We start from the raw sequence: 15,477 nt of genomic DNA, 5'->3' as shown, positions 1-15,477 counted from the left end.
ACATCTTGTATTATAAACTTCAGAAGCTCCTGCAGGTTGAACTTTTAAGGCTGACTAACTCTGAAATACAAACAATAGACAATAGACAACACTTGCAAGCCTAACAATATTAAGGCTACAAACAACCCTTAATTCAACTCTCTGTAAAAGACCAAAGTTACACTGGTACTATTTCCACTCATGAAGAACATCTGTTATAATCAATTGGCATGTAATTGTTTAGTCTTGAAATATAAGACACTTTTTTTTTTACTTAAGCTTCTGAAAACCCTGTATTATATATCGGTTAATACAGTTTCCATTCATTTGATTTCCATGCTGCACAAAAGTGCGATCATGTTAGGGAATCCCTGTTTAGATGATGAAGCACTTTTTGATTTTATCACCGATGCGATGGACTCCACCTGTGCCTTAAATAGACCTGAAAAGACCAGAGTCCTGTCTGACATGGCACTGTTTCATCTGTGGCTCCTTCTGGTGTAAATGAAGGAGTTAAATTATTGTTAGTGCAAAATAATCATTCACATCTTGATCCAGATTGACATAATGTTGCTAATTCTTAACAGATTGTTCATACTTCACTGAGGGAGGTGACAGACATTTGTAGAATGAACTACATCCTACCAGATTTCATTTAAATATGTGGGGATGATATAGTCCGTAAAGAAACACAATTTAGCTCCTATTAGTGACTCTTTCAGTGACCTGCTTTTGTAAATAGAGGTTAAATAGTTGCAGGGTCTACCTGACCTGACTCTGAGTGTTTCACCAGGGGACTGTTGAAATAGAGAGAATCACAGAGGGAGGGAGGGAGGAAGAGAAGACTGCTTCACTCTTCTCTTTGCTCTGTCTGCTCCAATTACATGTTCTACCGTCAGAGCGGCAGTGCTTTTAATCAGGTAATACTGGGGTTTAAAGTCATCCCCCTATACATGCTTCACAGATTATTATCCCACACTTTGGTTCAGTGTGACAGAAAACCACTGAGGACCTTGGTTTCTTTTCCCTACTTTAAGTCTATTAAAGTAAACTATTTTTGTTTTGTTGCTTCTTTCAGATTTGTCTGACGTTAGCGTTTTGCCTTTTCTGTGAGCCAGAGCGTTGGCCTGTCACATTGTCTCAGTCTATGGCTGATAAAGTGACATAGTTGTGTCAGCTGATCTCCTCTCCCCCTCCCCTCCTTCCTAACATGGCACCTCCTGCTCCTTAGTCTGCTTCCACTAGCCTCAGGCCTCCACAGGAACTAATTCCTTACAAACTGTGACATGCAATAAAAGATGGTGGACACACACAGGCACAATGGATACGCAGTTAACACGCAGGCCAGTCACAAGACGATCTCCAGATTGTCTCAAAAACACGATGCATTCAGCTGTGCATACAAATTGTTTTCTCTGCCCACACCTTCTCTCACACTTGTGCTCTGCATTTACAGGACTGTTTCGCTTTCCACTCACATTTGCTTTCTCTTGTCGTTGTGACTCACCTTTTTACAACACTGAGTCTTATCAGTCTCATTATTCCTCTTACACGTTTGTGTTTACTGTCCCTGAGGTCACAGCTGACGGAGCTAGCTGTCACTACTGGAGCAACAGATGTAAGGGCACCTGGCACCGGGTTGCAACTTCATCAGAGAAGCCCATTGAAATCTGCTGGCAGGGTTTCAAAGTGTAATAAGTAATAGGGTTTTATGTGCAGATCTCTGTGTACGCTGATCTCACCAAGACAAATGGTTTTGTTTTAGCGTGTGTGGTATTGCGTATTTACTTAGATATTTTATATATATATTTTAACTTTATTTATGCAAACATTACACAAATAGAAAAACACTGTTTCAGTTGGTCTTTTTTTAATGATTTGTTTGGCATGCATCAAATATTCCCTAAAAGGTTTAAATATTTCATGTGCATCTTTTTATAATCAATTTTTACAACTTGCAAAGTGCACACAAAAACTTGTCAATTGAGATCAGTTGTTCATATTATTTTTGTAACACAAAAACCAACCCACAAAGTGGTTGTGATACTTTCATTTTTGCAGTTAAACAAGGCCAAAGAGATGTTCATGAATTACAGGCCAAATTTACTTGTTAGCATCCTTGTATAGTATTCCTATGATCTGCAATTAAAAACATAAATGCATTTAACAACAAGTGCATTTTAAAAGATGCATAAAACCTTAGATTCTACACAAATACATGAAACAAATTGCTGTCATCAAATATGTAGAAGTAAGAGACATGTAATAAAATATAGATAGATACTGCCCTGATACTCATAATCACATTCCCATCAACCATTCCCTTCTGTATGCTTGGAATCATACCAGTATGTTCTTCCAAGATGTTTTCTTATTTGCTATTTAAACATTGATTTTGTTATTAAATGTGTAATGAGTTGTATTTGTGTTTTTCTGTCAAGAGCCTTTCTATAGAGCCTGTCTAAGCCTACATGGGGCGCTTTCTGGATATGTTGTTATTTTAAGCCAAGCATTTAACATCTCCTCAGAGAAACTCCATACAGCCACATTATTGTGGTGACCTCCCATTTCCAGTTCATGGATTTAAACCTGCAGCCTATAAAACAACACTTCTTAACCTTTAATCCTTCTCAAGCTCCATTGTTGGTGAAACTTATATTTTTGTCACCGTGTTCCAGATTACACATGAGGAATTATCTTTTTGGCTGAATAATTGTGTTATTTACCACGCACCATTCAAACCATGCCCCCACAAACATGTATTGATTATTGGTTAGGAGGGCGATCTTGACCAGACCTGTGTGACGAGAGCCATAAGGCCAAGTGTTTTCATTAGGGAGTTAGACATCAGCCTTGATTCTTATTGAATTGAAAGCCATCAGTGGGCTGTTGAGAGGGCACCCAGTAGAGGCTCATTGGTGTTTAGCCTCTCTGTGACCTGGTCATTTTGGTCAATTTCTAGCACATTTACTATTTCCCCTTTGTCCTCTCTGGACCTGATTAGACACCTAATTAGCATTGTTAGCCCAGCCTGGGTCTCAAAGCTGTTCACTCAAGCTGCTTTCAGACATTCACTGAACTCCGCAGATCGTCCGTATTTTCCCCCAGAGGAGGTGCATGTGTGAACGCAACTGTCCAAGTGAGAGGCTCAGCAGTTTCTGCGGACTTTATCCGCCTGTATAAAGTCAGTACAAATTCAAGAGAATTCAATTTGTGAACACAGCATGGATCCCCTGCTAGATTCACCGCAAGCAGTCAGTTGCAAAATGTGTAAAAAATCTGCCGGTGAAAAAAGTGGTGACACACATGTAGGAGACATCGAAGATATTAAGAGAGCGTCTGTACAAAGAACTTCCCGCTGTGTTGTGCATTTGTGAAAGACAAACTGTGGGTAAACTTCGTAGCCAAATGTCCTGATTTTACCACAGGTCATGTAGGACAATGGCTTCAGATGGAGCCCACTCAGAGAAAGAAGAGATTACAAGTACTCCCAAGGGTTGGCTTTTTCAATTTCTTCAGGTACATTCAGTTGATAGAATTTGAAAAGAGGGAGGATGTTGAACTTAAAATTTTAGCCTGTCAATGTTTTGCAGCTCTGTGATTCTGTGTTGTAGGTTGTCACGCCCATCAGCTGATTCTACATTAAATATAGCAAACATGTCCAGTTCCTTTTGCTTTCTTTTCATTTCCTGAAACCTTCCTCCAAATGCCCAAAGGAGATATTTGCAACTCACCTGCATATTCAGATGTACTAGCAAGCTTCTGTTCTGGCAGACTGGGAAAATGCACAGTCTTATCCCTTGTTGCACTTCCAACACTGTGCATGGCCTCGTATCAAACTGGAAATTTGGAAGTTTTTTTAATATCTTGTGGCTAGGGATGTCACATTATGAAATTTAGGTGCTACGATTATTGTCAGAGGAACAATCGTTTTCACGATTATTGATACTATAGAAGGGAAATGACACACGACAAGCAATATATAGCTAATAATATAGCTAATTAACTATCAATATTTATTATTATCATCAGCTATATCCAGTCAGATTTTATAGTGTAATGTTTGGCTATTTAAAAATAATTTATGAATGCTATTTTATTTAGTTGCCTTATTGTGGAAGGTTGGTCAGTGAATTAGGGTTTCCTGTCATCATATGCAGTGTAGCTGTGGACCTTTATTGTGAAGGGTCACCAGCAAAGTGTTGAATAGTTGTGAAAAAATAAATAAGCATACTGTCCCGGTTCAAGCACACTTTCTTCATGTCCTGGTTATACAATTACCTGTCAGTATACTCTCGGCTACATGTATAGTGTGTAAGTGTGAGTGTGTGTGTGTGTGTGTGGTTGTGTATGTGTGAGTGTGTGTGTGTATGTGTCAGCTGAATGAGCTGGTCAGAAACCGAAAGTAAACAAGGATATCTCCTCTCGCTGTGAACTCCTCAGAGTGTTTTTTGCCAGCGTTGGTGGAAATAAGGCTGTTACTTCAGATCCCTCTTCTCAACTAAAGTTTCAGTTAAGTAGCTTGCACACACAAACACAAAACGTGACTCACGGGAGAAGATTTCACGGCGCGCACACAATTTACGTGACTGGTTAGAGGCAGGACACCATAGTTAAACATAGTTTTGACAATTCTTACGGTTATGAAACTGACGTTATGAAACTGTGACGTTCTGAATCTTCGGTTATCGTAAAATTGGTTAATCCTGACATACCTACTTGTGACATAACAGCAACCCCCTCTTTGTCATTTCTTCAAGACAAACTTGCCCTTTAGCTATTTTAGTTTGTTATTGGTGCTTGTTTATTTCAGTCACCACAAAACTTTCCTGCTTAACATTACTTCTGTCAGGAAGTGGACCACCAAAGAGCATCAACATTTTCCAAGTATATTTTGGCACACTGGCTTGTTTTTTACTTCATAAAACATGATGCATGTCACCAATGACACGTAACTGCTCTGTCTGTGTTGTGATCACCCTGACTGTGACTGGCACAAGCACACAGCCACAAGCAACTACCTTGAGAATTTTCTTTCATTTATCCCAGCAGAAATATAATTCCTGGCATGATCCTTTTTGTATTCCTATGCTGTTTTTTTTGTATTTATGAATTTCCTTGTGGGCCAAATAGAACTGTCTCGCTGGCTGCATACAGCCCAGAGGCCGGACGTCCCCCACCCCTGGTTTAAGAAGAGCTTGAACTTTTAACCTGATGATCTTTGACCTCCCTTTAAATACCAACAGATGGTTGAACTCCAAGTGTATTCACCAAATCAGAGTCTCGCATTAGCCAATATCAGGATTTATGTCTATTTCTCTGGCTTCATAAATCTTTCTGACTTTGCATATTTGTATTGAGGTTTTAGACATTTTTCACTTACAAGTAGCTTCACTTGATTATGTTATGCTAGTATTCAGAGGTAATATGAAACCCAATTAAAGTGACAAGCTTGGCAGAGTGGTTTGTGTTTGTTACACCATGTGTCATTCAACACTATTGTGCCAAGCAGAATAGCCCTTCAAGGATAGAACGTTGCCTGAGAGAAACTTTCTATTCATTATGAAATCTTCAGCCAGGTTTTGTTGCATGCGCAAGTTTTGTGTGCCTTGCCAGTATGTCTTGGATCACTCCCCTAATGCCACCAGTGGGTCTGCACCCTTGAAGTCACAGAAAGCACTGGCCTGGCTCAGCTGCTGATATATGAGAGGTGGTTTGGAGCAGGCATTACCCACTGTCACACATGGGGCATTAAACTCATATATTTGTTTAGGCAGAGGCTACCATACCATGGCCCTGGGATGCCAGTAGTAGGTTATTATTTTTTGTCTGTTACGCAAGATTACGCCAAAACTACTTAAAACAATTTCCATGAAACTTTGTGGAGGTTTGGGGCAAGACCCAGGGAAGAGCCCTTTAAACTTTGGTGCAAATCCAGATCACAGGATGAATTGGTTACCATTGCATTTTTTAACATTTTCTCAGAGTAATGGATCTTAATTATAAAAAATCAATTTCTAGTGAATACTAATGTTACTGGATGTAAAGATACTACATTCAGTATTTTTTCTCTGATTAATTTCTTCCTATTGTAGCTTCTAATTGATTGTCTGAGAGGAATCCACTGTGATCATGGATTTTCTGAGCGATTGACTAGAGTAAACAAAGAACAGACTCGTCTCACCGTCATTCAAGTTCTATTTTGGTCCAGTCTGACCATTAAAAACAATATGACTTCTGTTAAACTAGTTCACTTGAGTGTTTTCAAACTCCGCCTTATTCTGTCACTCAGTCCACAGATTAAGGGCTGGACTGCAACTGAGCATGTGACAGCATTAAAGCCCAGAGGAAATTCCTCCAGAGGATGAGAACTAAGGGAAGGAAAGAGAAAAGCAGTAGAGGAAGGTGGGGTTGAGAAATACCGAGTTATGAAATTACATGAAAACAGATAATATTGACGGTAGCATTCGTGACTATCGGTGACTATTTATGGCTCGCCTGTATTTGATGATTGGTTGTGTGCAGAAAGAGAGGACTCTGGGTTTAAACTGTACATGCTGCTGCCTTCTGTTTTCAACTGTGACTCATCACAGATTTGAGCTATTTCCCTGTCGTGTGCTGCAGTTCAGGATACGGAATATCACCTTTCTACTTGGCTTCCAGCTACAGACTTGTGCAGGGTTCAAAAGGGGAATCGGTTTTCTCCTGTTATGTCAGCACATGACATCACGTGAATGCATTCCTCAGCTGGCTCACTTGGCAGGTATTTTGGAGAAATCAGCCAGGCCAAGAGGGGCTGCCCGCTTCTCTCTGCATCACGCAAGTGTAGTACAAGACGAGTTCATTGTTGATTTTTCAGTTTGGCCAAATAGCCTCACAGTCTCCCTTATTTTATTAGTTAAAAGTTGCATTTTCTAATTGTGCAAATGGGAATATGATTCAAAATTGAAACTTTTCTCCTGTCTAATTAATTGTGTGCCACGATTAATAAGGAACACCGTGTTCCACAATGTAATAGGCTTTGAGATCCCAATGGACATGAACAGACCCTGTAGACATTTAACTTGCAGCTCTGCACTAACTTCACAGAAGGTTAACACTAGATAAGATGAGTTGTTGTGAGTTTGAAACACTGACTGTTAATAGAATAAAGTTACTGAAGTGAGCTTGTTGAGACACGACTTGACCTTCTGCTGTATGTACTCGAGCTTTGCATTCTGTCGACTGATTACACACCATCATAATACACTTACAATACAAAAGTCCCTACATTTTGTGTTGAAATACTTTAATTAGCCCCTTAGGCTGTGTTTTGAAACTGATGAGTCAGTAAACAATACTCAGTGGGCTCTGGCTCTACGAGTTTGTAGTATGATGTGTTACATGTTTCAGTAAAGCATATTTTTGTCATGATGCTTTTCTGCGTAAGAGCTTACAGTAATTAGAATTTTATCAAAGATAGAACATGGAGGGCACAAGGTTTATTCCAACCACGACACCACAACATCTAAGTATGTTTGTATCCTTCTCCGAGTAGTTCATTCAAGGTCTCTTGGGTCTTTAAAATTCAATTTTTTTGTAGTTTGAACTTAAAAAACAGAAGGAGATTTCACTTTTTCCTCTTTTTTTTTTTTGCTGCAGCCCCAAATATAGTATTATGCTTCCCCTTGTTAACATTTAACTATTGCAGTACAAGAATAGCACAGTACAGTTACTTCGAGCAGTCCTTCATTATACATTCACACTATGTACTGTACATCCAAGGTTTCCTGTTATTTCTTTCAACAGGGAGAAGTGGATGATTCTTAAAGGTTTCATAGCATTACCGTCTTGCAGCAATGGCCTGAGGGACTCTCTGGACTAAAACCACGGTAAGAAGCCAGTGCCAACTCTCCTAAAATTACACAACTCTTCTGTGTAGATACTCCTGAACACAAAATGAAATAATGCACAAATGATGCCAAATAGATTAACTTAATTCTTATTATGATTATTTAGATTAGACTGAGCCTCATGAGTGTCTCACATGTGCTACAACATTTGTTTTATTGGCATGTTTCCTCACCTATGGTATTGAATGGGATAAATGTCCCAAGTGCTTGCTTTTTACTCTAAGCTGCTTGTTAGCTGATTTCTCTGGTTATAAGGGAAGACCATTGATGGTGGTTTTGCTAGAAAATCTCCAGGCATTTTTCCACTGCTATCAGATGAGCCACACAGTTAGAACTTTGAGCTTTTTGGGGTTTTTAAGCCATGTTTTAGTTAAAAGTGTCTCTGTAACTTGTGAGGCCTGCGAAATTAAGTTCTGTTCCTCCATGTCAACACAGTTACACCTTTTTTCTTTCTGCCTTTTTAGTTTTGTAAAAGTGAGGGTCTCGGTCTTTTCTGTCTTGTGTGGCGGAAAAAACTTCACTATCGAAACCATCATTTTATCTGCAAGGTTGTGTTACTGTACAGCTTGGACAGTGCTGACCAGAATGTGTCTGGTAGGGGTACTGTATCACCAGCAGTTTTTACAACAAAATGTATCATAATGTAAAAACATGGTTTGCATTGGTTGCTGTTCGTTAGCTTTTTATCAGCGCTTACATATTCATATGTAATATTACTGATGCAGTAATGCATTACTATGCACGCATAGCTTAAAGTCAACCTGCATTAATAAGGTAAAGCTAATTAAATTTACGAGTGTCCTGCAGTGTTTTATATATTTGCAAAGAGGTGATTGTTTCAATGCATTTTTATGCCAACGGAAGCACTTTGTAGTAAATGCAAATATATTTATTTGCTTAAAGCAACTATGCTCTGTCAATATGTCCGTATCATTTTTCTGAAACTGTTCCCCACTTGTTTGTGCTGCTCTACAGTGACACGGTGAATTAATATCCAGTGTTTAAACATGGTGTTACACAATGGGTTACATTATAAAAAAGGATCATAGATAGATATCGCTGTCATGATCAATTAAAACAAATCACCCTGAGGGATCGGCTCAGGATGTCCCTACATTTCACCTTATACAATAATCTCATTTCCGTAGTGACATCTGAATCTCCCCTCTGGCAGCGCTCTCGGCCACAGATGTACTGTTGACTAGATTGCTGTGGAGAAGTGCTTATTTATACCAGTTAATCAATTTTGCCATCCACTGAGTCTTTGCTTCCCTCCCCCCTCTTGATTCTAGCTCTCATCTCCCCACATGGTTTCTCTCTTTTGACAGCCAGAGCCCAGCATACTGTGCCAGAGTCCTGCACTGATAACCCAGAAAGGTTATGTGTAACAGATAAAAAATATAATCTGATTAATTTATAGTTATGGGCATTGGTAAAAATTAAATACATGCAGGCAAAATAAACAAAATAAAAACATTTGATTAAATGTAATTATTTTGCCAAGCCTAGTTAGCTGCCATGATTTATTTTTTGTTTGAATAATCAACAGGGCAAATTGGTTATCCTCCTGTCACTTTACATTACATCAACTACAAGTGGAAGATCCCTGATCAAGTGCTGGCACAGTACTTCAGCTAAATGGCAGATAACGTCTGTCCAGCCATCATGTGACTGAGCCCTGATGAAATACCATCTAGATGACTTTTAAAGTGAGTGTCCATGTGACAATTAATGTTATGGCTCCAGTCCGGATTTGACCTAGAGATAATTGGAGGTAACACTGCGAATCCTGTACCAAGCTTTTCAAGTGCGAGTTTACAAAATTGGCCCTGTGCAGAACTCTGTCCTGTGCTTATTATACAGAAAGCCCTCCCCCTTCCTTTTCCCATCCTGCGACATCCTGAAGTGACTGCCTGCGTTAAAGATTCATGAGCGTGATCAGCTTTCAGTAAATGGGGGAGACTGGCTCTTGGTTGCTCCCCGGCACTTTAGAGCCATTACCTTGCAGTGATTCAACAGTGGACAAGCACTTGAGTGGGACTTGGTAGCAGGCAAGGCTCACACCACTGTGTGTGCTAAACAGCAGCAGCTTGTTTATGTGTTTGTGTCAGATGTTTTTGGACACTTAATGCTTTTTGTACCAAGTGTCCCAAAAATCTACAATGATTGATGCAATTTGAATGACTCTGAAAACTGGTAAGCGCACAGAAGATGGCGACTGAGCTTGAGGAGAGAACAGAGAGTTAACTTAATGCACTCTCAGATAATATTATTATAAAGACGTGTGATGACAGACTGGAGCCTCTAAACATTCTAGTGAACACATCACACACTCAGTGAACCTTTTCTTTGAAAAAGGCTTGTGACCTATTTTTGTTCCCTTTGTCTCCTCATCTTCTGTCTCTGTGTGTACACTCGGTTTTCTCCCAAGCCCGTTCTCCATCACCGATCTGATTCCTCTGTATGTTCAGAGTGACACGCCCATGACTCAAATCTTGTTAAAGTCACCCAACATTCAAGGTTTCAACTTCTCTTAATCTCTTTCCGTCCATCATCACATCTCTCCTCCCACCTCCCTCTGCCTCTCCCTTGACCCAAACCTAATATCACAACATCTGGTTCAAGGTAACGGCAGCTGTCAGCGAGGCGAAAGTTCACAGCAGACCCCCACCCAAGTTGCGTTCTGTTGAAATCAATATTGTTTTTAAGTACATGTTGGTCTTTAATACATCTGACATGATTTCAACATGTATCTGTGTGTTTTGGCACTTTCAGCACATTTTCTCACCCTTGCAAATATTGGGACGTAAAATGAGACAACGCGAGTCCTCTGGGCCCCTCCCCTGTCGTGATTCTCGCCTCAGTTTGTGGGGAAATAAATGGCCCATGTTGCAGCCCTCCAGAAGCAGTATTTATTGGTAGCGCTCTTGTTCTCCATGTCTCTCTCGGGGCCTGTTGTGCCAAGAAGTCATGTGAGGACAGATTACACACCAGCGAGACATTGTTCAGTGCGCCGCAGTGGTTTTGCACTTTCCAGAAGGGCCCTCATTATTATAGTGCAGGAGACTTCAAACACTTCCCCAATAGCTTTTGATGCAGTTAAATGCACAGTCATGCCCAGCACTCGCCGAGCTCCAGATCCCTGGGTGTGTCTCTATAATCAAACCCCTGCTAACCCACATGATTACAGGACTGGCACACTGGCACATGCCCTCTCCCCCTGGCAATCAGACACTGATTTCTTTCCCTCATTGCATTCATGCTTTCCCTCCAATATACTATGACCGGAATTGGTGATTCAGTGTTTTTTGAAGTATCCCCCCTCAGAATGGCAGTTTTTAAAGAAACAGTCTGTTGAATAAAGACATTTATCCTTGACACTTTGACATTTATTTAACTGTTACATAAGAAGTAGTGTAGATAGGCTAGAATAATCATTTAATTTACTAATGTCATAATTAACATTATAGTATTGTTATATTGAAATAGTAATATATTAATTGGCATTTACTTTGTTTAAGACTGTTACAACTTTCAAACTCAGCAGCTGTTTCCCTCTTCCTACCAAATTACACACACGTTCTGATGTTTTACGTCTCTGTCACACACTGTGAAAGTTACAAACCGGAGATGACATAACAACATCATGGATATGACGATTACGGTATTTGGACATCCTGACATCCTGACATCCTGACATCCTGACTGGTTTTCAGCGTGCATGCAGCCTACAGCACCACGTTAAGTCTGAGCGGTGTAGCGTCACTGTCGAGCCCAAATGTAAACTTTCCTGGCACCATGTTTCCTGTGTTTTTGTGTATCGTTTCAGGTCAATCTGACGGACTCAGTGTAGTTAAAGGTTTATTTTGTTGAGCCTGTGAGGTATTTATTGTGATACACTGTTGTGTGCAGGTTGAATGATACCAGCTGAGATTTCAGGAGCGACATTGTCGTCTCCAGCAGCAGCCCCTTGTTGACACTGCAGTCCATCCCGGCCAGACTGGTTGGCTCCAGCTCAGTCCCAGAGTCTACTCTTGTGACACCTAAGATATAAGCAATGACACACACCTGTGATCACCTCCCTCAAGTGCACCCACTGCTTTCAAAGTCGATTGATTTTTCAAACTTTTGCTTGTTAGTTTATCTTGGTGTATTATTTTATCTTGTTTGGTTAAATCACCTTAATTAGTTTCTTAACATGCAGTTCTAAACAACATATTATGTCTTCTTTATTTATCTTAGTACATTATGTTGTCCTGGTATTTGATTAACAGGTTCAGATATTGGAAAATCATCAGCGTTGTGTTGCTGAGGCAGTGTTGTGGCTGTTGCAGTGGTTTAGTAACCTAACCCCTCATTTAGCCCTGTGAGTCAGACACACAGATGATGAAGATGAAAACCTGTAATGAAGTGAGAAGTGTTGAGTTCACACTGGCAGGGCTGACCTGTCAGCACACAAATATACAATTATGTTTGCCGTCTAATAGGTGTGTATGTGTGAGAGCGAGAGAGATGGGAAGAGGGGAGAGATGTTTACTACACTTACGTAAGTGGAATCCTGAGTTCAGTTGCAAAACAACAGGATAGAACAGTATATGCTCCTATGAGCCAAGCAGTCTGATCTGGAGTTTGTACTTTCCAAGTGGCCGTCAGCATGCCAGTGCTTTGCCAACAACAGCAAGCAGTTTGCCAAACTCACTGTAAATAGCAGTTCATAGTTAAAGCGTGAAATACGTCCCTTTTTTTCAGTATGGCATCCATTTATAGATTACTTTTTCCTCAAAAGCTCATAGGACGAATGTTTGTGAGTAGGGTGAGGGACAATTTTCTCTTTCTTTACTAACAGTAATGCTGTACCTTTTCACACAGTGACAAGTTTAAAACCAGGTGCCACGTTTTTTGCTCATATTCAGGTTCATATTTTGAATTTGTTATTACTTAAATGTCAGCCTCTTCTCTCAATTTACTTTGATTTTGTTGGTGGTGTGGCAGACTGGTTGCAGGATGTTCATTATGCAAATTTAGTCTATTGTGATGTCATTTGAAATCCCAGTTATGGCAGGAAGTATCGTTTGGACGACTGAGAAGGAGTATCTGGAGTGTGTCAGTGTGTTCTGTGGAGAAGAGCTCCCTTTACCACAGACTTTGTGCTTTTTACATTTGCAGCACCTTTACCAACACATAAATATAACATGCATGTTTCCTTAATCTGTTTATGACCCTAATGTAAATATGACATGACCAACTGAAGTACTTTCCTTCAGTCCCCTGGTTAAAGTGCTAAAGAATATCTTTTAAAAGCTGATCCGTTTCATTCATCTCGTCCTTGGTAATCTTGGTAATCTCTCATTAGCCTCACACTGATTTCACACCATCTATGATCACAAGTTAGTACCTGATGGACCGTGAGTCTCAACTTGCAGGACTAAAGAAGTGAATGAGCTGACAGCTTGATGAACTGTAAATTTGGCAGATGCCTTCCAGAATATGCTGGTCAGTGCTATACATAACAGGGTTCTTCACCCTGCCCCCACTTACTGTACACAACGTTGCTGTGAGGTAAATGACACAGTATCTGCACACAGCACGGGTACCAATGTGACGCTGAGCCATATTAAAACAGCTGTTACAACACACTTAAAACATGGAATTGAGATGGTTACATGCCAGCTAAAGCTAGTGGCAATTCAGTCTTGAGTTGTTATCAGAAAATATCTTTTATTCTTTTTGAAATGATTTTCATTTTTTTGGTGATTTCCCCGTTTTTATATTGCAGTGTAGCTACCAGTAAATAAAAAATAAATAAGACAGTAACCTATTAATGTGTTTATATATTTTTCTAATTAATGAACAGTGTTGTTCTGTTGTCTTCACATCTTCCGAGCCATATTCATTTTGCTGTGTTGCTTCTGGTTTCCCTTTAAATTACAGTTTAAAGACGATGCTTTTTTTCATCCCCCATTTAGAGACTGAAGTGCAAGTGAATAATTTATATGCATGTGTCATACTAATGTAGATTGGTAGTCAGAATCATGGACGAAGCTCGGAGCCCCACTTGCATTCAGAGCCATCAACATGATAGCTTGTGTTGTCACGGACGGCTCCATTATCATCATTCTGAAGATCACTGCTGATACATCTATGATGAAAATGTGTTGCATTCGAATGTATATCTGACAGCTACTTGATATAATATCAAGTACAGATTTTCTCCCTGTAAAATATGTGTCTAGTCATAAAACTAATCAAATCTTTTTTATAAGATATATTCTTTAATGTTATAATTATATCATTCAGAGAAGTAAAAGAGGAAAAATGTGTTATATAAAATTAATTGAGAGTTTGGGCGCTAAACATAAAGACAGTGAAGCAACATACTAACAACCAATTCTTCCCTGACATACTGAGGCATGAGAATCTTTGCAAAAAGGTTTGATTGGTTCAAAGAGGAATACTCCCCTAGTGGCAGATGTTGATAGTTATCTCAGTGACAAGGCTCTGTACAGGAAGTGCCAACAGCTGTCCAGGGATTCAGGGAATTCTGTGGGATTAGAAATCTGTTGCTACTCTGCCAATGTGAAGAGTGGACCCCCAGCAACAAAAATGGCCTGCCAGCCCCGGTAGCCAGGCTGTCTGTGTTGCTGTCATTGAAACGTGCCTGGTACTTGCAGTCTCTCTTATTTGTCTCAACGTACAATGACCCATCATTACTGCCATGTCAAGGAGACGAAGGCATCCAATCATATCCAGCCCAAAGGGACAGGCGCAACCAATCAGGTCTAGAATCCCCATGGTAACTTGTGCTGGAAAGCACAGGCATGGCCAATAGGAACAGAGAGTGCCATTTAGCTAAGAGTGTTTAATGGCCTGTTTCTGTTGTCATTGATAAAAGCACATATCTTCTGCTACCGTCATTTCAGTGGACAGTGCAACAGTGTAAAGACATGCTCCAAAGAGAATAATGCAAGGACACACGCTTAATGACATTTGTGTACCATTATCTGATCATATGGCGCACAGGCCAACAATAGCACTAAAGTCACTTGTCAACAGAGTGGTGAAAATGGGTTTTACCCTTCAGAGTCTCCTCTGTCTGTCTGGCCAGTCACGGCTGCGTTTACTTTTACCATCCGAGCACAGACCCTACCATTAAATTAAAGTAGGTCATTCCAGGCCAGGGGTGAGCCAGACTCAAGTTTGCATGGTCACTAGCTCCCTTTTCAGTTTAGCCTGCTCCTGCTAAGCTACACTCCTCCACTCCACTCTATGTTACTGTGCTGCCTTATGTAATGGCTGAGCAGTGTGTGTCATAGCCGTTTCCATGGTTAGAGTGGCTGAGAGTGTATCACAACACAGCATGCCCCAACCTTGTGCACTGGGCTGGGAGAGACATTTTTCTTTTCTTTCACTGGGTATGTCCTTGCCCTGCCGCTATCACCCTCTTAAAGCAAAGAGCTGCAGATCACCCCTGTTGCATGATTTGGACAAGTAATAATTTTCATGCGTATGCGTTTCTAAATCACACCATTGGTTTTGGAAGTGTTCACATCCTGCAGCAGAAATCCTTCTGAAATCCAAGGCCTTTAGCCATCATCAGTTTTTGGTG

General features: G+C 40.3%; 1 protein-coding gene across 7 annotated transcripts in view; it reads left to right on the top strand.

Moving 5' to 3' along the window:
• The window catches only part of ncoa2 (nuclear receptor coactivator 2), a 54,937-nt gene that overhangs the window by 7,764 nt on the left and 31,696 nt on the right, over nucleotides 1-15,477 (top strand). For 4 of the 7 annotated variants that reach the window (XM_020087538.2, XM_020087545.2, XM_020087536.2 and 1 more), the window contains exon 2: nucleotides 7,768-7,850. The exons of 2 other annotated variants lie outside the window; for them this stretch is intronic. The gene's annotated coding sequence lies outside the window, so the exon portion shown is untranslated. Of the gene's footprint in view, nucleotides 1-4,425; nucleotides 4,492-7,767; nucleotides 7,851-15,477 lie in introns of those variants that run through there. One more of the 7 variants, XM_069512650.1, reaches the window with a different exon arrangement.

This window comes from Paralichthys olivaceus, chromosome 17 (assembly GCF_024713975.1).
Source record: "Paralichthys olivaceus isolate ysfri-2021 chromosome 17, ASM2471397v2, whole genome shotgun sequence".
Classification (NCBI taxonomy): Eukaryota; Metazoa; Chordata; class Actinopteri; order Pleuronectiformes; family Paralichthyidae; genus Paralichthys; species Paralichthys olivaceus.
This window is presented reverse-complemented; position numbering and strand designations above follow the sequence as displayed.